Source organism: Brassica rapa, chromosome A10 (assembly GCF_000309985.2).
Source record: "Brassica rapa cultivar Chiifu-401-42 chromosome A10, CAAS_Brap_v3.01, whole genome shotgun sequence".
Taxonomy (NCBI): domain Eukaryota; kingdom Viridiplantae; phylum Streptophyta; class Magnoliopsida; order Brassicales; family Brassicaceae; genus Brassica; species Brassica rapa.
The window spans coordinates 3306278-3332403 of NC_024804.2; the positions used below are offsets into that span (position 1 = coordinate 3306278).

The following is a 26126-nucleotide window of genomic DNA, read 5'->3' on the forward strand; positions in this document are numbered from 1 at the left end:
GACAGGAAGACAAGTTAGGTTTATTAATTAACGAGTTAGAATATTCACCAACAGATTCGATAGTCATTCTCACATTCTATATATGTGAACAAGCACTAGATTTCCAATTTCAGAGAGGACATTTTGTAAAACCTCGCTAGAACCCAACTCATTTCTATTACCCAAGATCTAATGCAACGTACAGTTGATGTTATAAGAGTAAAATAGAGACATAGTTCAGACAGAAATTTCTATTACCAAGAAAATACATTTTCACGAAAGCAAAACACATTTCAGGTTCTGACAAACGAAGATTCAACACAGACGCCCGTCCAAAAAAACTTTTTGTTATTCGCTCGTAACAGTGAAAACACAATCTAAAATAGCAGATCAAAGAAAACAATTAAGATTCTCACCGTTTTCTCCGAAACAAAGCAGGCGAAGTCTCTAACGAAAGGTATAAGGAAAGTCTTTTCTCTTTTTGTTGTCGAAGTTCTGTGAAAACGAAAAACCCCTTTTGTTTGTGTGGAAACGAGAAAAGAGTACGGGACGTGACAAAGGCTTAAACCCCCTGGGTCTTATACCAGTAACATCGGGACGTGTCTGAAGAGCGAATAACCGGCTATTACCAGTAAAACCCCTCATTACCCTGAAGACTTGTTCTTCTTTCTCTTTCTTGGGTGACCCACCACTGTCTCACGAACTTCCTTCCCATTCGGACACGTGGTGTCTCTGTCGGATCGTGCGTCTTTTTAACCACACACATATTTCGAGAAAAACGTTCAGTCACAAATGCCATTTTAAATGTTTTTCTTTAGTCCAATCTACGTCATTCTTTTCTTTTATTATTGTCTTTTTCAAATTTTCACATATTTTCTATTTTATTAGAATATTTCATTTCATAATCCAAATAAGCCTAGGCCCAAAACAATGCAACAGAGGCTCTTTGAGTGGGTAAGAATAATATTAAGAATGTTTAGCCCATTATTAATTAAGTCACGAGGACCAGACTGTAAATTAGTTATCGACGAGGATATATATTGAAACTGCTACACTCTTTTGGATTTTTTCATTACACTCTTTGGGATTTTGATCATCCACAGAATGGCTTCCTCGTCCTTACAAACGATGATGAAGGAAGGAGAACATAGAAAATGGGCGGATCTTCCTCCGGAACTGACGTCGTTAATTCTTCAGCATCTTGACGCGGTTGAGATAGTGGAAAAAGCAAAGAAAGTGTGCAGGTCGTGGCGTAGCGTCTGTAAAGACCCCTCGATGTGGCGTAAAATTGAGATGCGTAGCCTTGATCCCTGGAAACACAAGTATCACGAGAAAATATGCCGCCATGCAGTTGATCGTAGCCAGGGCGGCTTGGTTGCGATCCATCTGTGGAACTTTTGTACTAACTCTCTCCTCAGCTACATCGCCCATAGGTTCTCTCTTGCTCTCCCTCTCTATGTTTTTTTCTGTGTTCTACTTCTAGGGTTAAGACTGAGTTTGGCCATGAAATAATTTTTTTTTGACTAGAATAAAAGAAAGATCTTAGACCAGTTGTATTCTAATCCAAAAATAAATGAATTACTCAAGTATAAGTATTTTTTTACTCTAATATATAGTAAAAATTAGAATACCATTAAAATATTTTTACTTTAAATTTTAATTTAAAGTAAAAAATAGAATGGATTGGAGAAGCTCTTAGTAGTTCTTATTCCTTATGGAAAAATTGAGGTATGCATTGCACTGCAAGTGATTTTGTTAATGTTGTGTTCTCATTAGGGTTAACTGGCAAAGCTTATTTTTCAGGTTTGTGTACTTTATCCATTTTGGAATAGAGAACATCCACTTGATTCTATTATTGTTATACCTCTGAGTGAAGAAGCATTAATGGTTAGCTTCAGGTTATTGGGATGCTAGGAAAAAATATATTTTGTAATAATGTTTAGCATCTTTTATCGCTCTTGTTCCTATCTTTGATTATGTTATTAAACTTTTACACCCAACTATTTGCAGTTCAAGAAATCTTAGAAGCCTTAAAGTTTCAATGTGCAATCTAATAACAAGCAGGGACTAGCCGAAGCAGTCGTGAAACTCCCATTGCTTGACACTCTGAAAGTTGTAGGCCAGTCTTGTCCAAATCTGAAGACATTGAAAGAAAACTGTGTGGGTTACAGTCATTCTAGAGACAAGAGTGATGATGTTGCTCTAGCAACCGCTGAAACAATGCATGGACTTCGCCACCTCCAGCTTTTTGGGAACAAATGAACAGAAGCCGGTTTGAACGCCATTCTTGATAGTTGTCCTAACCTGGAACATCTTGACTTACGCAACTGTTACAACGTTAACCTTGCTGGGGATCTGGAGAAGCGGTGTTTCTAGAGGATCAAAGTTGTGAGACGCCCTAATGAACCGATCCATGATTACCCATTTGACGCGACCGTGAATTTAGCAGAAGATGGCTACCCTGATGACTTCTCTGATGGTAGTATACCAGAAGATGATTACAGGTACCATAGCCTCAGCGAAACTTTGGACTTTGAACTGCAGTACTTCTATGATTAAGATGATCTGCGTTTCTAAATGCATTTGATTACCGTTACCTTCTCTCTTTTTTTTTCATGACCTGTAAGCATGCTTCTAGTTTCGTTGGAATTTGTGTGTCCTTGTGGAATGTCTGTGACATTTAGTAATATTGTCTTTAATATACTCCTTATGTTTCATAATAAGTGTCATTTTAACATTTTTTTCTTGTTACAAAAAATAAAAATGTCATTTTACAATTCCAATACAAATTATACTTATTTTGAGCGAAAAATTAATTGAAAACTGCATTGATTTCATATATTTATCTCAAATACTATTGGTCAGAGATATAATTAATAACAAACACTTATTTAAAAACAAAGGGAGTATTAAACTCGAAAAATGTTTGAAGTGATGTGATAGTTTCATCTTCTCTTTGACTAAAAATGTTGAGTTTATTCTCTGCAACATCAAAGAAAGCAAAGCCTTGTGCTAATTTTACAGTGAGAATTCTCCAAAATATTGCTCAAACTGAGGCAAATCGGTTTTATTACATACCTTAGTTTTGATCTTGGTAATACTGAACAATCTTGAGCAATTTTTTTGACTATCATAAAACTCATGAATCAACGCTTTGATCCGTGCTGACTCAGAATATCTGCGAAAGCTAATGAGATTTTGGAACAAGCACAAAAAGTTACGTGTAGCTGAAGGAACGTCCAAGCAAACACCATTTAAATATTCAAACCGTTGATTCCATAGCACAAGATGAAGCTTTGTTAAACATATTCACATTACACACTTAAATGCAACCTGTGGAGAGAAAAAAACATTTAGATGAAAAGATTAACGAGCTGAAGGAGTGTCACTGACGAAGCTTATGCTATGTCCCGTGGACTTGGATGAATTTGCATCTTGGCTCCTTCTTTTAGTTAGGTTCTCATATACTTCCAAACACTCATTTAGTTCATGAGCAACCCGTGTCATGTTTGGTCTCTCTGCGGAAGAAGGGTTAATGCATGCCATTGCTAATTCAAGAGCTTTCCAAGATGAACCTGTGTCATATTCTCGTTGGAGTTTCGGATCCATAATACTTTCAATATCACCATTTGCGAGCATAGACTTAGCCCATTCTACTATGTAAGAATTTTCACGTGATTGGTCAATCACTGGTTGGCCAGTGATAATCTCAAGTAACACGATTCCAAAGCTGTAAACATCACTCTTCTCCGTTAACCAATGCTTTTGATAGTATCTGCAAGAAAATAATCTGAAGATGTTAGATAACACGCAAAAAATAAAACATCTTTTAATATACAATGTGAACTAGAACTTACTCGGGATCAAGATATCCAATAGTTCCAGCAACATTTGTTGTTGATACATGAGTTTTACTTCCCACAAGGAAAGATCTAGAAAGTCCAAAATCGGCGAGTTTGGCTTCAAAATGTTGTCCTAACAATATATTGGTACTTTTCACATCTCTATGAACCATTGGCGGCTTACATCCAATATGCAAATATTCAATTCCTAGTACAATGAAAACCTCATATGTTAGCTACTTATCATTTAAAAAGAGTTGAAAAGGATATAAATACACAACTAAAAAAATTTGACAAACCTAGAGCAGACTCAATAGCTATTTTCAGTCTACTTGGCCAGTTTAAAACAGAGCCATCACGTTCTCCTGCCAAAATTCACCATATAGTTTTAAACCCCCTTTGATTTAGAAGAGGTAACTCTTTTTCAAAATAATCAAACGGTTTACCTGAGAGATATTCCTTTAGGTTCCCATTTTCCATGAACTCGTAGATGAGAGCTAAGTCATTCCCTTCATCACAATATCCGATGAGGTTAACTAAATTTATGTGGTGAACTCTTAGAAGTAGTTCAACCTAAAAATCAAGAATATAAAAGGATATATGATTCATGAAGTCATGATTTCCTGAAAATTTAGGGAAAGGGTTTAGTGTAATCAAGTACTTCTGTTTTGAATTCCTTATAGCCTTGAGTTGATGATTGAGAGAGAACTTTGACGGCTACTTGTTGATTATTTAGAAAACCATGACAAACAACACCGAAGCCTCCTTTGCCAAGAACAACTTGAAAGTTATTAGTCATATCTTTGACCTCTGAATATGTAAATCTTCTGTTTTTTAATTCTAGTGATGAACGTTTAACTGCAAAAATAAAATCAAAATTGAAGGATCCACGAGTTTTCATATACTTTCACAATGGATCATATATTTTTCTAACTACCTTTAGAAATTGATGGCTTTTTCCTTTTGAAGATGAAGATTAAAACCACCACAGTAATGATAATGGCCACAGAAGAAAGAGATGCACCAACAACCGCCACCACGGGGAATTTTTTTTTGCATGATTTACATGTCCTTAGATATCCATCAAGACTAAGGAACAAAAACGTTGTTGAAGACATCAAATAAATACTAAAACAGAGTGGATAGTACATAATAGAAAGAAGATCATCTCAAAGATGGAAACCTTACGTTAGCTTTAGTCCTTCTTTTTCTCTATCAAGCAGGGCTTGTGGAATGCGGCCTCTAAGCTTATTTCCACTTAAGTTTCTATGGATATAAGGAGACAATTATAAATTGTTGTGACCAAAATTTATTTTGCTCTTCAGAAAACTTACATGAGCATCAATGATTTCATCTTGGCTAGAAATTCAGGCACTTCTCCAGTCAAGTTGTTTCTCGACAGGTCCCTGAAAATTGTAAAGATAAAATGTTAAGTATCTTGTTTCCTCGTAAGGGTATATTTCTGCTCAGAAAGACTATGGGCAAACAGCCCATGACTTTCGTTATCAATATAAATAAATTGTAAACCTATTTTCCGAATATGTTTTCCTCTATATGGATTCAAGGAGATACGTACAATTCTTGAAGTTGAGTAAGATTTTGTATGAAAAGTGGTATATCTCCACTTAATCCACTTGAAGACAAATCTCTGTTCACATGGATCCGAGACATGCATGTCACATAAGAAATTTTTAATTGCTTAATTAAGTTTTGATAATAAGAATGAGGTTTAATTGTTCTTACAATGCTATGATTCTTGGTGGTGTGGACACATCTATAACATTGCAGCGTAAACCAGACCACAAGAATTGTTTAGGAACACATGGATCACCCTGCCAGCTGATTTTATTCAATCCATACGTATCACGGATATTCTTCATAGCAATCACTGAATATCAACAAAAAGAACAATGAGAACTAACATGTGTAACAACATATTAATATGTCTCTATATATTGACAAAACACCACAGCTACATACCATCATCTTGATTCGTCTCTGATTGTGGAAACTCAATTACTTGGAAAATCTCTAAAGCATTCATCAAGGGTGGAAGAGTCGACTTTCGAGTTCTTGAGAGTTGCACACGACACAACCCTCCCTCGCATTTCAGAGGCACTCTGTTAAACAAAACCTCTACTTCGAACTTCATTGGACTATAAGGATCAAATTCAACTTTACCATTCGCGATAATGTCAAATTCCCTGGTATCATTATTTCTCACTTTTTGGATGTCAGCCATATAGAGGTAGGCATAAGTCTCGTCGTCAGAAGTGTCCAAAGTCCAAGAAAAGGTCATTGGTTCACTGGCAATAGCGGGTGTCGCAGCAGTCTTAATGACATCTTGTGGCGGGTTATAGTCTTTATGAGGATCAACAACGTTGAGGGTTGTGTTTATCTGCGTCCATTCTACTGGCAAGAACGGAGACCAAGCACGATCATATACATCTTCAGGGTAACTGTCACAGTCAAGCGTATAAATACTTTAGGAGCAATGAGCAAAACTGACATAATTGTGATGGAAAAAAAAACTATTTAGGCTAAGTTGACATACCGTACACCTTGGTCCGAATTGCTGAAATAGATTCGGTCCACATACTTCAAGGAACCAGTTCGAGTAATATAAGTATCATATGGCAACGGTCTTAATTCCAGGGCTGATATTAGTGGTGTACTTGTCCCTGTCTTAACAAGACATATTTCCAAAATATTGGATCTTGTGATGTGAATGATCTCCTGAGCCATACCTGGACCCGATAATTTCGCATCTATGGTTGTCCAAATATTAGGACCGAGATAGAGGTCGAATCTTGGAGAAGCATTGAGACCGTCGTAGTTCCCATATACGAACACAGTCCTGATCAGATACTTTGTGTCTTGCATCACGCTCAGATTATAACAGTTTCGTATTCCATCTGGAAAGTATCTCAAACCAGTATATGGCTTCATAAAGTGTGTCTTCAAGTCTTTGTGGATGGTACCAGTTTTTCCGCTGTGGAGGAAACTGGCATCAGATATGTATGTCAGATTGGTAAAGGGTTCGTTGTAAGGAGACTCATTAGAAGGTAATCCACAATCTAAGCTGATGAATCCTGGTAAGAACAGGAAGAGATATATAGTGTTTTTTTATAACGTTCTATCTAAAAATCTCACAATTATTAAAGGCTTTGTAACTGTCCAATAACATATTTATAAGAACAAACAATAATACAGAAGGGATAAAATATGGTACCAATCAATACCTTGTTGATTCTGAGAGTGAGCAAGATGAATTATGGAGAAAGCCGCACACACATAAAACAGAAGCCCGTTTAGAGTTGCCCCCATTCTTGACTGCCTCTCAGTTTTCAAAACAAAAAACTTAGCAACTACAATTATTTTGAAACATTATACCTCGAACCAAAATACATATACTTGCAAGTTACAAAAACTCTTATGAATACCGAAAGCGAAAGCTGGGAATGTCAACTTTTGAAAATGTCACCGGCCAAAGAACTATACATAATATTTCTAATGCAAATGGAGGGAAATATTAATAGTATAGAAGAAGGAACGAGTAATCTCTCGGAAATGGTCGACCAATGTTGTTGCCCCGAACAAGAGGACCAGTCTATAACAAATTCTTTGATTCGTATGGTTGATATGTGTATGCAGAGAAAATCATTGAATTTTATCAAATTTCAAATTGCGGTTTACATACATTATCCGTTTTAAATGTCAAATTTACAAAAAAAAAAACTATTTAGTTAGTTAGATATTTTCTTAGATATAGTTAGATATTTTCTTAGATAATCTATCTATCTATAATAATAAAGTTGTTCAGAAACTCTCCTCAGACCTCCACCTCAGGCCTCCATCTCAGCACACCCTGCTCCAAAATTCGCTACGTGTCCAACAAATCTTTAGTTTATAATTCTGTTTTCTCGATGAAAGAAAGTGATGGATGGGCTTCTGTTTTGATTGGGCCAATATCACAAAACTTAATTGACGGTTGAAGTTACGGCATTATCATCGTCCCCACTACTTCCTCTGAATTTACTCGCCGGATTAACTAACCTCATTTATGTCTCCCAATCAATTATTCCCACTAGGTCCTATTGAATGGAGATCCTTCGGTTTCTCTGTTAAGCTTTATCGTCATCTTCCTGCATATGAGACTTATACTTTTGATTATCTATCTTACACGATACCCAGGACCTAGCCAAACTGAAGCTCACTGTAATGGCAATTTTCCAAATCTAAGGAGGTTGTAGTCACCAGACTGCTTTGATTCTAGGAGGCTCGCATTCTGCAGAAAGGAGGTGAACTAATTGTGGTAGACATGGTGTTACTGGACAAGAAGGTACTAGAAAGCTAACTATTTTTTTAAACAAAAATTACTTATTGTACAAGAACGTAGCTTTCTAATAGCCAATATATTTCTACTTGCAGTCAACCTACATACTTTTTAAAATACCTTTATCTTACTAACAGCCAAACTTTTGCTACTTGCAGTACAAAGTACCCTTGCCACACATAGACTTAATACTTTCAAGAATATACTGAAAGAAGGACAAGTGCACAAGCTTTGTGTGTTTTTATGTTGCTAGAAACAACAGCCACTTCACCAAGATGAGTTTGATCACTTCGTAAGAAATGTGTTCTGTGTGCGGAAAAAGATGAGACTCAGGACCCATGGATTCTTCTTTGAACTGTTTCGATTCTGTCCATACGACCAGCTACTTACAATGGCAAACACCAACAGACAACTCCATGGTGTATATTTTTGAATTTTAGAGTGTAGTTGGTTTATATAATAGCCTTTATTAACGTATTTCCACTTACCATTTTTGTAGGTGAGGTCAGTGCAATCAGGAGCACAATCAACGAGTGTACGCAGGGGACACACTGTGTAATGCTAACTATACGTTGAGAAAGGTGCTTAGGACTGTTAAATCTTTAGTTGTTATCCTCTATATTCCTGTGTATACAGCATGTGACTGAATATCATTTGCATCTTCGTAGGGATGTGAACTTCTGTGTTAGTATATTTGACTATTTGCCTCTTGCATTTCATAAAAAATTCGAAAGCTACGGGGCTGAGCCAAAAATTGTGGTTGCCACCAGTAAATCCGAAGATAGTTGGAGGTGATACAACTAGCTGCTTATGTTTCTTTTTTTTTTTTGCATATACACATAGATTTAGTCAAATTCCTTGCATAACATGTGTTTCTGGACAGCCATTGCTTTAACTAAACTCAATATCTTTTTTTTGTAGGCCAGTTTCTGAATGCCACATCTGGGACACATATATACTTAGACTCTGAGACAGCTATTGGGAAAGAGCAGTTTGCAAGCAAATTGTCTTTATTCTAATTAGATAAACTCCACTTCGTGCACATCAAATATATTGGGCATCTTTCTTCCCCCTTATTTTGACTGCCGTCTGAACTTATCCTCTTTCAGATTAACAGGTGATGGAACAGAGCAGACAGCATCTTCATCAAAGGTGGTTCATGCCTAGAAAATTTAACCACTCACTGTTTCTGAGCTAAATGAATATGTTATCACTGCACACCCTCGGGTGAACATGTCTATCTAAGTTGAAGACTCTTGGAAATTACTCTGCTCATTCTACATGTTATTCTATGTTTCACAGATAATTGAGTTTCTCTGCACAGCCAAAGTGACCGGTGTTCAGTTGGTGTTATATTGGCTGCTCCAAATGTTCAAAGAAACTCCTGTATGTTTTGTGATAAGACCGATGCTGAGGGTTATCTGAGGTCATGAATTGTCGATTTTGTATCTTTCACATATAATAACCCCAAGCCATGTACTCCCAAAGACTAATGTTCTAAGGTGTTACCTTTTCTGTCTACAGGTAGCGTGTGGAACTGTCGTTGTCAGACCACACAAATATTGTCTCAGGTCAAGTAAGTCACTTATAAACCTCTCACTACAAAGAAAAAATCGTTTTCATAGCACTAGAGTACAGCGTTTTTTGTCTTTCCGCTATGGTTGATATACCCCTTAATTTTAGATAGCGTTTGTATATTTGGAAACGCTATGATAGAATGGTATATTCGGAAACGCTATGATAGCCTATTTTTAATAGCAGAATATAATGAAATGCTATATTTAGCTTTTTGAATCCCCAAATCCTAAACAAATTTTTAATCCCTAAACTATAAAACACAACTTAAAACTCTAATATTCTCATACTATAACTTTAGATCTTAAACATAAACTCGAAATTTACTCTTTTTAATATTAATATATAACTTTCAAAACACAAGCCTTAAATCTCCAATCAAACTCTAACAATATAATCCAATCCCTAAACCACATACTTTAACATATATCATAAGAACATTAAACCTCAAACTTTAAATAAAATATAATTTTTATAATATATATCTCAGACTATGTATAATATTTCAAATTTACATTATACAATTCAAAAATAAAAATAAAACCATTAAATAAAAAACAACACAAAAAGATGATTATAGATAAATGAACAGATAATTCTTATTAGTTTTATTTTGGGCATTTGATTAGTTTTGATCCAAAGGCTAAAAATCACTCTTTTGTGATCTTCCTCCTTCGTTCTTATTGGTCCATTCTTCAAAATTTGGATTAATATTTTTGACCATTGATTATTTGTAATCCAATGGCCAAGAATTCATCTTTTCATTTTCCTTCTTCTAGACTTTATCGATCTCTTCCTCTTTGTATCATTCCCTTCATCTCCCTCACTGTCTCAAACACACACATACATGATTCATGTAACACACATCTCCTTTCTCTGTAACACTCTCCTCACACACACACGAGTCTGAAGGTGGAGTCGAACCCAGAACCCAGCGACCGCGGATCTGAAGATGCTTGACCACCGCCATCTCCCCCTTTCGCCACCGTCTCTCTCACCACCACTGGTCACCTCTCTCTCTCTCTCTCTCTCTCTCTCTCTCTCTCTCTCTCTCTCTCTCTCTTTTAAATCTGGTTTTCTGTTCTCGTTAAAAGTGAGGAAGAAATGGTGATTTTTAGCAGATGTGGTAGTCATTGGGTTTGCGGCTAGGAGGCGATGGAGAAGCTGGTGGTCGTGAAGGGAGGTGGTGGTCATGGGGCTTGCGGCGAGGAGGCGACGGAGAAGTGGGTGGTCGGAGCAGAGTGGTGGTCATGGGGTTTGCAGCGAGGAGGCGACAGTGAAGTTGGTGGCCGTGAGAAGAGGTTGTGGTCATGGGGCTTGCGGCGAGGAACGGAGAAGCTCCTGAGGAGGCTGGCTCAAGAAGATTAGGTTTTGATTAAGTTTAATTAAAATTAGGTTAGATTAGATTTAATTTTTATAACATTTGGTTTAGTGTTAAGTGTAAACTGATTCTTATCTTCTATCAAATGTAATTTATAATGTTTAATAAAAAATAATTTATTATGTTTTTAATTATTAAACCTACAAATAAATAAATTTTAAATAAATAAATTTTAAATAAATAAATTTTAAATAATTAATTCTAAAATAAATAATTTAATGTAAATAATAACGTTAAAGATATGCTATTAAAAATATTTAATTGCATACAGAAAAACGCTATAATATATAACAATAAGATAGCAATGCAAAAAACCGCTATCTAATGTGTTTGGCCTACAATGACGGGCGATGATACAGCGTTTCATAAACCGCTATCGTATCGTTAGATAGCGTTTTCCGTCCGCTAAGAAAAGCCTTTTTTTTGTAGTGTCCTAATAATGAAAGTTCGATCGAAATATCAGCCTCGCTTTCTCTGCATACATTGCAGCCTTGCAGGTAACGGCTTGGGACAGCACTCCAGTTTTAAAAAAAAAGGCCAAATCAATTGACTGGAGACAAATCTAAAAAGGACAGCCACATTGCTAGGAATAGCTATCAAAAAGGTCGACACAAGAAACATAGATTACTTTGTTTTAGTAATCAATAATAGCTATCAAAAAGGGTTCATCCTCCCACGCTTCTTTAAACAATAAGAACAAATTCGTTTAGTACACAGCTTGGTTCATAGAGTCAAAGCTTTGATACATAAATTTCTTCAAACTGTTTCTCTTCATTTAACTACACTATCACTTGAAACATAAACAACGAGGAAAAGTACTCAATAGGTCTCCAACTAGCAGAGACCATCTTTCATCTGTACACATCGTCGTTTAACAGTCACCAGGCTACGGGGTTTTTTTTTTGAACGACTAATGCATTAATTTCATAAGGAGTTTTACATGCAGTTGAAGAAGTTTGACAGAGCCTTCTTAGCAAGGTTGTCCGCTGCAACATTGTCTTTGCGGGTTTAACATTTGGAACTTTGTATGTCTTCACTAAAAGTATCAGAATTCTTAATTATTCCTGCGAAACATGATAACAAAATATTGTTGCATGGGGAAATAATCGAGCTATACTCTCAATTTTATAAAGTACTTGCGAATAACAGAATATCTGATCCATTGGCTTTGGTTAATGATTCATACAATTTGGGCCGCCAAGCACATTCTCGATTAAATAAAATCATCCATTTTCTTTTTATTTTGTTCTTTTTGTCAACTTCCTAAGTTTATTAATTTGATTGTTAAAAGATTATACAAATACATGTATAAGATTTAGATTTTTATTTCCTATAGCCATAGATAATAATTTCCTATTTACACTGGTATATTTTAATTGCGAGCTTTAATATGTAACATTATTTTTCATATTTAGCGCCAAATTTGTAAAGAAGAGCTTATCACAGATTTACAAACATGGCATACACTAGAAAAATCTATAAACTCTCGATTAAATTAATAAACATAATAAACTAATAATTTTTATGTATGTACACTTTTATGTACAAACAAACTATTATATTTTTCATTTTATATTCTCAATAAAACTGTCTTTATAATTTATTAAAAATTTAATATATTTGATAAGATTTAGTAAAATTAAATCTAAAAACATATTTAAATTCAATGAAACATACATTATATACATAAAATAATTTAATCAAACCAATATAACGTTGAATTACAAAAAAATTAATTAACGTATTTATACTAAAATCAAATATTTTCATTTAAAAAAAATATTTGTTGAAAACAAAAAAAAACAAAAAAGAATATTTTTTGTAAATTAATAAATCTCTAAATTAATAAAATACCATAATTCTAATATTATTAATTTATAGATTTTTACTGTATATCATCATATTAATAGCATAAAACTTGGACTGACTAATAAATATTGGAACCATAAACAACTAGGATAATATTGAAATAATATCTTTGTAACTAATCGAGTTAACTCCTCTCAATTGGATTGGACTTCCAATGATTATTTATCATTATTTGAAATTTTAATTATGAGTCACTCAGTAATGACTATTTTCATCACAACAACATCAACATAAGGCTTCATCGTTTCCACATTTTTTTTTATAATTCATCATTTCCACATGACTACAGAAAGTTTGTATATCATTCTAGGACAAATGATATAATAATGTTGTGCTTGGCAGAGTCAGAAATCTAAAATACATAATCTGGAAACTTAATTAGAAAACAAGTTAAGGATACAATGACCAATGCTAGAAGAACATAAACAATAACTATACAAGAACAAAATTTCAAAGATAAACTATATGATGAATTAAGTGTTACATGATAAATTATAAAAATACAAAGATAAAAATAACATGTCGGTATACCATTTGAAAACATATGCAACACCTTATACCAATATAAACAAACAAAAACGTTGTTTTATGATTTAAAGAACAGTTGTTACGTTATTTTTCTTCAAAGAAATGAGAAAATTTAATTTATAAAAGTTAACAAATCAAAAACTAGATCACACGAAGGAAAAACACATATTATATTAAATTGATGGCTCACAATTATATCTCCAAGATACAACACAACCAAAGAGCCATCACAATCTCACAAATATCCTCGATTACACAACAAATATTTAAAACATAACCAAAAACTAAACGTACAATACTACAAAGTAACACAAACAACAACAAAAAAAGCCATTTAAAAGAAAACATCTAAAATATTATACAATTACTTCTATCATACAATGCAACATGAATAAACAACCAAGGGAATACAATTTTCAACCAAATAAAATATTTCATAAATACAAAAAGTTAAACCAAATATCTGAAGACGATGGCGACTTCTGAGATTGAGACCTTCTTTGGGGTTTCGATCTTCCTCTGATCTAAACGTCCTTTGACGTTAGATTGGCCAGCATCTCATCTCTCTCTGTTGCGGAATCAGGTGCTCTCGTCCGGAGTGGTGTCGTTTCCTCGTGACGTCTCCAGCAAGGAAGCTGCTTTGGTTTCGTCTGAACCTTGGCAAATATTGATCGGACTTGACCTGGTCTCCTTTGATCTGATCATACTTAAGGCTCGTGGTGTACTGGCTCTTTGGCTTGTCCCTTACTGTTATTCTCCTGATCTGGTCCGATCATAACAGAGTCTACGGATCTGTTTAAATCCTATATCATGGGATCATTCAATCGCTTCAGTTCTGCTCGTATGGCGGACAAAAAAGGAAAGGGTATTCTCTTGGAGGATGAAGACGAACCCATTCAGTTGGTAGATGACGAGGACCCTCATACCATCAGAGAGTACCGTATGTCTTTGATCGGTAAAGTGCTGAACCCAAAGAAACAGAACGTGGAGAAACTAATCAGCCATATGCCGACTCAATGGGGAGTGCAAGATAGAGTCACAGCCAACGATTTAGGCAATGGAAAGTTCTTGTTCAACTTCTCCTCAGAAGGGGATATAAAATTGGTGCTGCAACAGGGTCCTTTTCATTATAATTTCTGTATGTTCGTGTTAGTTCGTTGGGAACCTAATGTTCATGATGACTATCCCTGGACAGTTCCCTTTTGGGTTGAGATTACTGGAATACCGCTTCACATATGGACTGTCAAGAATCTGAGAAGTATTGGTGGTAAACTAGGACACATAGATACAATGGAGCTTTCGGCAGGTAGGCTGCTAGTTGATGTTGATACCAGGAAACCTATGATTTTTACAAAGAAAGCTAGCTCGCCAGAAGGAGATGAAGTCTCGCTCCATTTCACTTATGATAAGTTGTTTAAGCACTGTAAGTACTGTGGCTTCCTGTCACACGAAGAAGCTCTATGCCCAAAGAAGCAAGAAGACTTTCGCCAACAAGCAAAGCAGGCAGGTGTTTTCTCCAGGGTTCAACTACCTACGGATTCACTCTCCCATCAACCTTTGTTGAGGGATTCTCATGAACGTGAGCGATACCATGACCGCATGGATCGCAATTTGGACTTGCGTAAAGATCGGCGATCCACTAACTATGATGTTCCAGTGAATGCTTCTAACAGGACAGGATTTGAGGCTTCAAACCGTGGTTATGGCCCAGAGAGACACTCTCGTAGACAAGAGGGGAACAGATGGAGTCGGCCTGTCTCTCGGCACAGTCACCGTTATGCTCCGTATGAGCATAAGAATCAACTTTCTTAGCGTGAAAGGAACAAACATGTGGAGAAGAAGGGTGATGACTCTTTCGTTAACAAAGAGGATCATGCTACAAAGACCCAAGGTTTACAGCCTTCCTCGTCGTATATTGGTCAAACGGAGCAGCCACATGATAAACGTTCCAGTGGCAAGAAGTTAGCAAGCACTATTATCACACCCTCTCGTGATGAAGTTTCCAACGATGATAACGTTACTTTTCGTTATAAGGAAATAACACGTGCTTTTGATTTTTCAAACACTGAGAATGTTGTGCCTCATGATGAGGATGAAGGACAAATTATTGGTGCACTGCAAGATATGGACATGGGAGAGGCGGGGGAGACGGCTATCATTGTAGCCCCACAACAAGAAGCATGGATGGAATGTGATGACATATCAGATGATTTACTTGGGGAGGAGTTAAATGAAATGGATAGGGTGGTCTCTTCTCGTCAAGTGGATCAGGTTCCAATGGGTGCTGTCAAAAAGATAAAAGGGAAGCGATCAACCTCAAGCAAGGGTTCTTCACGTCATAGAGTTCCACTCGGTCTTTCCAGCAGAAAGGCTGAGCTCTTCCGTCGGGGATCTCCAAGGATGCGCAATGCTGTTTTACCTCCTTCTGGGGAAACAAAAGAAAATGGTCAACCACGTCCAAGTAGCTCAAAGAAATCTAAAGCAGATTTGCGGCATGGTAGGGGTTCGGAGGGGTCCTCAAAAACCTCCCGTTCTCATCCATGAAGACACTCAGTTGGAACTGTCGAGGGATTGGAAACGACCTCACAGTTCGACGCCTTACGGAGATGTGTAAGAAGCATCACCCAGGACTTGTGTTTCTTTCTGAGACGAAGAATAAGAGGCTGTTGTTGCAAAACATTCAGGCTGACTTAGGATTTGATCATTTGTTTACTGTTGAGCCACTTGGTCTCAGCGGAGGTTTAGCTTTATTTTTTATGGATGAATTTCAAGTTAATGTTTTATTTTCTAATAACCGTATGATTGACATTGAGGCAGTCATTGATGGAATAAAATTCTATATGACATTTGTTTATGGGGATCCTGTACTAGAGAGATGAGATCAAGTTTGGGAACGTCTTACGCGTTTCTCAACAACAAGATCTGGACCTTGGTTTATGATAGGAGATTTTAATGAAATAACGGGTCATAACGAAAAAGAGGGGGGAAGACAACGCCCTGATAGTTCATTTTTGCCTTTCAAGCAGATGCTTAATGATTGTGGAATGTTAGAGTTTCCTTTCACAGGAGACATGCTCTCATGGGTAGGGAAGAGAGCAGGCGGATCAACTGTTCGATGTCGCCTGGACAGAGCTGTGGGAAATCCGGACTGGCATGAGAAGTTTCCTCACTCGACTGTCAAGTATATGAGGTTATGGGGATCGGACCATCTTCCGGTTCTCGCGGATATACTCATAAAGCCAACGAGGAAATCAAAAAAATTCAAGTTTGATAAAAGATGGCTAGATAATGAGGAGCTAAGGCAGGTCATTCTTGAGGGATGGAAATCTCCTGATCTTCCTCCCAATGCGAATATTATGGAACATATTTCTAGTTGCCGAAAAGCCTTAAGCGAATGGAGGAGACAGCATAATGTTAACTCGGCAAAGCTTGTGGAGGAGCTTAAAGAAAAGGTGGAAGGCATGTATGCAGATGACAATGCTACAACTGAGGAAATTGCAGCAGCGTTGAAGGAACTTTCAGATGCTCTTAAAGCAGAAGAAATGTTTTGGAAACAGAAGAGTCGAGTGTTTTGGCTAAGAGAAGGGGATAGAAATACAAAATTTTTTCATGCCCTAACTAAGCAAAGAAGAGCAAGGAATAAAATTACGCAGCTCCTAGATGCAAACGGAAATATAGTTGAGGATGAAGAAGGATTAGTAGCCATTGCTACTAGCTATTTTAGACAGATCTTCGAGTCGTCTAACCCAGAGCACATTGAAGAGGCGCTAGCTCAAGTTCCTACGACAATAACTGGTGCAATGAACGACAACCTTACAGAGCCGGTATCCGAATGGGAGGTCAAATTAGCACTTTTTGCTATGCATCCAGACAAGGCCCCTGGACCAGATGGGATGACGGCGCTTTTCTATCAGCAATTTTGGGATATTGTAAAGGAAAAGTTAACTCTTATGGTTAATAAATTCCTTTTTGAAGGGACGGTGGCGAATGGACTGAATGATACGAATATATGTCTCATCCCAAAGACGGCCAAACCCAATGATATGGCTCAATTTAGACCCATTAGCTTGTGTAATGTCTGCTACAAGATAATCTCCAAGGTCTTATGCCAGAGATTAAAGAAAGTGTTACCCGGTTTGATTTCGGAAACTCAGTCTGCTTTTATTGCTGGAAGACAGATTTCAGACAACATTATGATAGCCCAAGAAATGTTTCATGCTCTGAGGACTAAACCAAGTGGACGCAGCAAAAGGATGGCCATTAAGACGGACATGAGTAAAGCATATGATAGGATGGAATGGTCGTTCATTGAAGCTGTCATGCGAAAGATGGGCTTTTCAGAAACTTGGATCAGCTGGATAATGCGATGCGTTACGTCGGTGAAATATAAGGTTCTTATGAATGGACAGCCAAGAGGAAATATTGTTCCTGGTAGAGGCCTACGACAAGGAGATCCTTTGTCTCCTTTCATTTTTATTCTATGCACGGAAGCGCTCGCTTGCCTTCTTAATCATGCAGAGAATCAAGGAAAGATAACGGGGATGCGTGTCACACGCGCGTGTCCGTCGGTATCCCACCTTCTCTTTGCTGATGATAGCCTTTTCTTTTGTAAGGCGGAGCCCCGTGAATGTGAAGAAGTAATGAAAGTAGTCAGGACATATGGTAAAGTATCTGGTCAATGTATTAATTTCGATAAATCTTCCTTACTCTTTGGTAAGAGGATTAATGCAACTACTAGGCAAGAGATTAAAGATGCACTTGGAATACAGAATGATGGTGGGATGGGGAAGTATTTGGGGATCCCAGAGGATATTAGTGGATCCAAATGCAAACTTTTTGCATTTCTGAAGGACAACCTAATGCATAGAGTAAATGGTTGGACAGGCAGATGGCTGTCAAAAGGAGGGAAGGAGGTAATGATCAAATCCATTCTACTTGCTCTTCCGACATACGTCATGTCGACGTTTCTGCTCCCATTGGAGATTTGTGAAAACCTCGCCAGTGCCATTGCACAATTTTGGTAGAGTTCGAATCCACCAAAAAGAGGAATACATTGGGCGAAATGGGAAAAGGTTTGTCTACCAAAAGAAGAGGGTGGGATTGGCTTTCGTTTGATTCATGAGTTTAATCTAGCTCTGTTGGCAAAGCAATTATGGAGATTGGTTCAGTACCCTGATTCACTGGTTGGCCGAGTATTGAGGGGCAGATACTATAGAATGACCTCGCCTTTACGAGCAACATCTACTAGTAGCCCATCATATGTGTGGACAAGCATTTCTGCCGCGAGGAAGCTTTTGCTTTTGGATACCAGACAGAAGATTCATTCTGGTTATGAAGTTAAGGTGTGGGAGGATCCGTGGATTCCAACGATACCTGCAAGACCAGCTACACATGTAGCGCCTGTAATGAATCCGAATATGAGAGTTAGTGACCTCATTAATCAGGAATCAAAAGAATGGAACATAGGGCTACTAGAGGATTATGTCCACCCAGATGACATATCACTAGTCCGTAGCATGGCTATAAGTTCTACTCATCGTCGTGATACTTTCTGCTGGAACTACACGAGAAATGGCCAATACACAGTGAAATCTGGATACTGGGTTGCACAGAATCTGTTGAAGCCAGAAGAGGGAAAGGAATTATTGGAACCAAGTATAACTAAACTTCAAGCCTTTGCTTGGAAGGTGAAAGCACCACGGAAGATGTGCCATCTTATATAGCAATTGATAACGGGTCAGGTGGCAGTAACGAGAAATCTAGTAAGGAGAAATATGAGGTGCGATAATTACTGTCCCAGATGTGGAGAAATAGAAGAATCTGTAACTCATGCGATATTTGATTGCCCTCCAGCACTCCAAGTATGGTCCCTATCAGTAACTCCTACAGCCCCAGGTATATTTCCAGTGTCAAGCGTCTACACGAACATGGACTATCTATTCTGGAGGAAGAATGATATCTTAGAGCCAGGCCAAGACAGGGATCCTTATCCCTGGATAATATGGTATATTTGGAAGGCTCGTAACGATAAGCTTTTCAGGGGAATAGACAGAGACCCTCTAGAACTAGTTCGATACGCAGAAAGTGAGTGTCAAGCATGGTTTAATGCAAATGAGAGGATACCGCCAATAGTACAGGCCAACAATAATGATGAAGACCAAGTCTTAAGCTTGGGTAGTATTTGCATGTTAGATGGATCGTGGACAGCTTCTGATCGATTTAGTGGATGTGGATGGGTCTGGATGGATGGTGGAGAGAACATACAAATTATGGGAACTCGGAATTTCATTCGATGTGAATCAGCATTACACTCGGAGGTAGAAGCACTGCGGTGGGCGATGGAGAACATGCTTCAACATTTGACATGCCAGAGCTTTGGAACAGACTGTAAGGAGCTGATTGCAATGATAAAGGAACCCCATGAGTGGCCAAGCTTCGCAACGGAATTGGAGAAGATAGAGACGCTACAGATTTGCTTTCCGGAATTCAAGATTACCCACGTGCCACGTGTGCGCAACCAGTTTTCTGATTTTTTAGCCAAGACTGCTAGGACCTTTCGCAGAGAGTTATTTTTTATTGGTTGTTCTATTCCGGTCTGGTTACCCAGACCACCTCAAGTTTGAGTAATAGAATGGCCGTTCGACGTCAAAAAAAAAAAAAAAAAAAGAGTAATTGACGTAGATACACCTAGAAACTCATGTAATTTGCCATATAACCTTCTTTCTTTTTAATATTTTTAATGACTATAATACCCTTATCTCTATCTCTCTCTCTTCTTCCTTTTATGTGTTCTAATCTCTTTATCTCTCGTACAAGTTCTTCAAATCATTTTCTAATTCAACACAAATCTTTATTTTTTTATTATGATTCTTTTGACACCCATAATGCTAATCTTATTATCTCACCCAATTCCAATGTTTCCAATTTCGAATCGCAATCAACTTTTAGATAATATATACGTTAGTAGGTATTTTATTACTTACCTGCTGAACCTTAATTGGGGATATTCCACACATTGTCTCTTTATTAAATGATGTATCTCATGGATTTTTCCCATTTTAATGGTCATGAAACTCAAATTTAGGAAAAAAATAAGAAATTTCTTGAAAATCACAGCAAAAGTTAACACATAACTAAAACTAAAATTACAAAATAGCTGTTAAAAAATTAAAAAAACATTGTGCGAAGCGTAGAATTATTTCAAATAATCACAAAAGTTATGATATAAAGCACAACTATAAATTTATTGATTCCAATCAAATATTTAAATCTATCCACTTTCAGTTTTCAATGAAGTAAGATAACCTCTAAATTAAATATAAAACACAAAAAAAACTACATAAAGAGAAAATAATGAAAGTATAAATCAAATGAAAAATACATAAAGAATATATAATTTAATGTACCATGAGATTCACCATCCCAACTCCAGCTTCCTTGTTCACGAGAATAGCCAATACCTCATGACAGCCAACAACAATATAACATAACTGCTGATTTTAAATTTACACTTCCCATCACGTACAATAATTCCAACACAATTGTAAGACTAGACATCAACCTTATCATCACCAATTTGAGAAAACTATTAGGCCTCCGATGACAGAACAAGAAAACAATACATGCACTATACGCTTCAGAAATTACAACTATAGAAACAACCTATGCTCTCTTACTTACAGTCATAATTTTCATTTTTACTTCATTAATGAATGGGTTTGTAGAAACATAAGCTATCCAGTATGCAGGAAAACACATCTATGATTTCAGACATCTTTACAATATAGAAAAGGGGTTGTAAGTTTAAAAAAATCATAATTGTATTTTTTTTCTTCCTTTAAACCGTTTACTAATTCTATTGTCTCCTAAGAATAAACAGTTCTAATAATTTATACCTAGCTTAGATCATACTCCTTTTGTTTTTATATATAAGTAGTTTAGGTAAAAAAGTTGAGTACTGACACAAAATATATCAACTCAAAATAATTCCTTATAAAAAATAAAATATATTTACAAAAGGAATACAACAAGAAAAATATTTTAAAAATATAGACAACCCGCGCGTAGCGCGGACACACCACTAGTATATAATTATAGTATACTAACTTGATTAACTAAACTACTCTGCTGCGTTTGCGTAGATGACGAATTCTACTAATTAACTACATAAATTTATAAAAGCAGCAAGTATTTTGGTTTTTGGATGATAAAATACTGCTCATAAATGAAAATTAGAGAAGTTTCAGAAAAATTCTGAAAGCTTTTGGAAAATTTTACAAGTTTTCAAAAGGTTTATCAAGTTTTGAATATTTTCACATATAGGGTTTTCGAAATTTTCAGAAGTATAATAAAAATCTGAACACTTTGAAAAAGTGTTTGTATATAATTTGTACAGAACTAGTTTATGGATTACAAAAGCGAAATTATTTTTGGTATTAAAGATATCAGTATTCAAACACATATTATGCCTCGGAGGAAATCGGCTAATTCATATCTCAACAGAGTCCAGCGGTCCCGCTCAGTATATAAACACATAAATATTATTTCTAATCAAAAAAATATTTGATTTTTTTTTTGTTTTGTTTGGTTGTTTAGTCTGTTAATTGAAATTTGAATTAACTAAATATTGATGTATGTATATGCACAATGTGTTTATGTACTGATGGGATCGTTGGACTTTGTTGATGTAAGAATTAGCCGATTTCCCTTATACTTTAATATGTACACACTTGGTATGAGCTATCCCATCACTTTTTGAATTAATAGTTTTAAGCTGTCGAGCTACAGAAAAATTTAGGCCCAATGACGCACTTAATTCGCCTTAGGCCAAACATAACCCAACACAGAACGTCTTTTATTTAAAGGTCCAACACACACGATAGGACGAGTTTATAAATAGAAAAATTTACACTTGTAGACACATTATGACTTTAGAATTACACAATAGAACCCATCTCACTTTTGACACACTTTTTTCATGTGCTTTGTCTATTATATCCTCTCTGTCTCTTTCTCGTACCTTCTCTCGTTACATTTTTCTTTTCATAACTAAGGAGATTTTTCTTAAAGATAAAGGGTAATTGGCATGTATAACAAGGAAAAAACGTATAATGCATTGATTAGCCAATTTTCCTAACATACATATACACGTCGTTATAATTATATAATAATACTATAGTGCCCCTTCTTCCAACCGGTGCAACCTGAAGGCAAAAAAAATAATAAAAATGTTAATTATTATCTGTAAAAAGTAACTCGTGGCTTTAATCTCTTCACATCTTTTCTTATTATTTCTCTCCGTAACTTCCAGAGAAGTTGAATGGCCTCCGACACCACTTTGATTCACATCGTCACCTCCGTCGGATTTGCTCAGTTGGTTTAGGGTCTAGTATTTCAGGGTTGGAAGTTGGTTGTGATTCTAATTGTGATTTTAGTACTATATTACGTTGGTTAGATGAAATAGAACAATTAATTATATACTATTTTTGTATTTTGATTTATTTAAGTTATTTTACATTTGGGTTTGGGTTTATGAATTCGGGTTTAGAGTTTAGTATTTAGGGCTTCGAGGTGGGTTTGTTCAGGATCTTGTATTTCAGGGTCGGAGGTTGGTTGAGATTGGAGATTGGTTGTGATTCTGATTGTGGTTATAGTACTATACTATGTTGGTGAAATGAAATAGAACAGTTAAATTTATACTATTTTCGTATTTTAATTTATTAAAGATATTTTACATTTGAGTTTGGGTTTATGAATTCAGGTTTAAGGTTTAGTATTTATGGCTTTGAGGTGGGTTGGTTTAAGGTTTAGTATTTCAGTGTTGGAGGTTGGTTGTGATTCTGGTGGTTATAGTATTATACTATGTTGGTGAGATGAAATTGAACAATTAAATTTATACTATTTTTGTATTTTAATTTATTAAAAAAATTTTATATTTGGGTTTGGGTTTATGAATTCGGGTTTTGGGTTTAGTATTTATGGATTTGAGGTGAGTTGGTTTAGGGTTTAGTATTTCAGTGTTAAAGGTTGGTTGTGATTCTAGTGATTTTAGTACTATACTACATTGGCGAGGTGAAATAAAATAGTTAATTATATATTATTTTATATTTTAATTTATTAAAGATATTTTACATTGGGTTTGGGTTTATGAATTTGGGTTTAGGGGTTAGTATTTATGGTTTCGAGGTGGGTTGGTTTAAGGTCTAATATTTCAGGGTTAGAGATTGGTTGGGGTTGGAAGTTGGTTGTGATTCTAATTGTGTTTATAGTACTTTACTATGTTCGTGAGATGAAATAGAATATTTCATTTTCCATCATGTGTACAATTGTCATATATGTTTCGTATAATTAAGTGTTCCTAAAAAAACCACGTCTCTTATATTTGGAAGTGGAACTGACAACCTGTTACGTGAAGGGATATAACCGGTTTAATTGAGATCAAAAAGTCTGACATTAAATTATATCAAAATCAATATTAGTTATTTAATTTGTTTCTCAAATATGGCTATTTCGCCAATAAGCCCAAAGATAAAATCTCACAATCAGTTGCTAAAAAAAAAAAATCTCACAATCACAAACCACAAATCCCTAATCCTCTCAATGAAAATTCTAAACCCACCGATTGAATCACACTAACCCACCGCTGAAACCACTCTCTCTCTCGTCGATTAAGCTCCTCTAACCCACTGATGAAAATCCATAAACCCTTAGAGCTGCTACCAATCTGGATTTTGTGTTTCAAAACAATGCTCCAAAAGGTTCTCTGCTCAAACGTGAACCGTAATCCCCCTTCTGTCGTCTGAAGAAACGGAGAAGACGGTGGTACGAGCGTCCTGAGATTTGTCGACGTGTTATGTGGATGAGGAGCATGTTATGGGTTTCAGAGCTTTCGATGTGGATGATGTTTGTTTGATTCTGTTGTCCTGTTTTCATGGATGCCAGAAATTTACAGGCGGAGTAAACAATATTCCTGAGCTTTTGTGATTCCTCAGGACTCAGTCCATTGATACTGTTCGAGGAGAAGGAGGGAAGAGTACTTTGGGAACACGCCAATGGAGGCAGTTCGGTGAGGAGAAGGAAAAGGTGAAGGCTTTGGCAGAGATTAAAGGGAACACGAGGACTCTCTCTATGGTTCTTCGAAGAGCGAGAGGGAGCTCCTGAACCTGAACCAGGATCAGGAGATTTCAATCTATGAGCTTAAGTTTCAGCTTGAAGATAAGAACCGAGAAGTAATAGCTTCATTCCTTCATTCCCCTCTTTAGAAGCTCTATTTAGCTGTTTAGGATTTGGTATTAGAGTAAGTGTGTGTGTTAGGAGATTCTTGAAGAGATTGAAAAACTATAATCTGGAACAGGATAGGAATTCTCAACTAAATCGATTAGTATTTTGGATAAAAAGAGTGAGCTTTTTTTTTTTTTGCAGTTGAGTAGTTGTAGGATCTATGTCTGAAGCAACGCGAGGAGATAAAGTCGGTGATAAATGTACTTCTGTTCCAGATGCTATGATCAGCAATGCTCAAAACCTTGCTCAGGTGCTTTTTTTTTCCGATGATTATTGTATATCATCTGATGTTGCGATTTTTATGTTAGTGAACTACCTTTGGTGGTTTGTAGTGGATTAAACCTTGTGCTGAAGCTTAACATTTCATAAGTTATAACTGAATTTATAGCTCTGACTAGTATTGTTTGATAATAAACACAATGGTTTCTTTCTTAACAGGTGAAGGCCAACAAGTACGTGTCAGAATCTCTCTTAAGCACGTCCCCTACGGTTAGTTGCTCTTATTACAAGTAAACATTTAAAGATCGATACTTTAGTTAGTGTTTTAGATTCTCAGGGATGTGATTTAGTTTAAAGTCTTTGCCTTTTTTTCTAAACAGGAAAGAAAATGCGAGTGTCCACATGAACTCGTGTCTATGATGAACTCATGTCCACATTTGTTTCATCCATATCTTTTGTGTCCACGCTTCTTCAATCCACGTATTCCATTTTCTATAGAAACCTCAGATGAGTGGTCTAATTCTATTTACTTACATTTTCGTATGATTGAGAACTTTTTGTATAAAACATTTTCTGGTTCAAATTAGCAACAAGCAAGAAATTATATGATTTTGTGATGTGTTCATTTAATATGAAACAAAAGTTTAATATAAAATTAACTTATTTTAACAATAGATATTATTATAACTTGTCCACAAAGAGATAAATTCATGTATACTATCTATTATTATAACTTGTCCACAAAAAGATAAATTCATGTATACTATCTATTATTATAACTTGTATATAAGAGTTTTTACATTTTGCTCAAAAAAGAGTTTTTTCGTTTTTTTGGCCATCCATATCCACATTTTTGTTCTATTCATATATTTTTTAGTATATGAACACAGAATATTGTATTCTGTCCACATTTTTTATATTTAAAATATATAATAATATATATGAAAGTGGATCTTAAAACATAGAGAAAAAGAAACTATAATATACTGTAACAATTATAGCCGTTTTATATATTTTAAATTCTAAGAAAAAGAAAATAAAACATTAGATGTAATGAATAATAATAATAATTTAAAATATAAAAGAAAACTAGACGTCCTCACTAGTAAATATATAA

General features: G+C 35.9%; 1 long non-coding RNA gene and 2 pseudogenes across 1 annotated transcript; 1 reads left to right on the plus strand and 2 right to left on the minus strand.

The window, feature by feature from the left end:
• Window positions 1-1021: 1021 nt before the first annotated feature.
• Window positions 1022-3283, plus strand: LOC103843939 (annotated as a pseudogene).
• LOC103843938 lies at window positions 1856-7148 on the minus strand (annotated as a pseudogene).
• LOC117128889 lies at window positions 1856-17697 on the minus strand. The gene is made up of 3 exons (XR_004452300.1): window positions 17687-17697; window positions 8956-8961; window positions 1856-2083 (listed from the first exon to the last, which is right to left on the minus strand). It is a non-coding gene; the product is annotated as an uncharacterized LOC117128889 (long non-coding RNA).
• Window positions 17698-26126: the final 8429 nt, after the last annotated feature.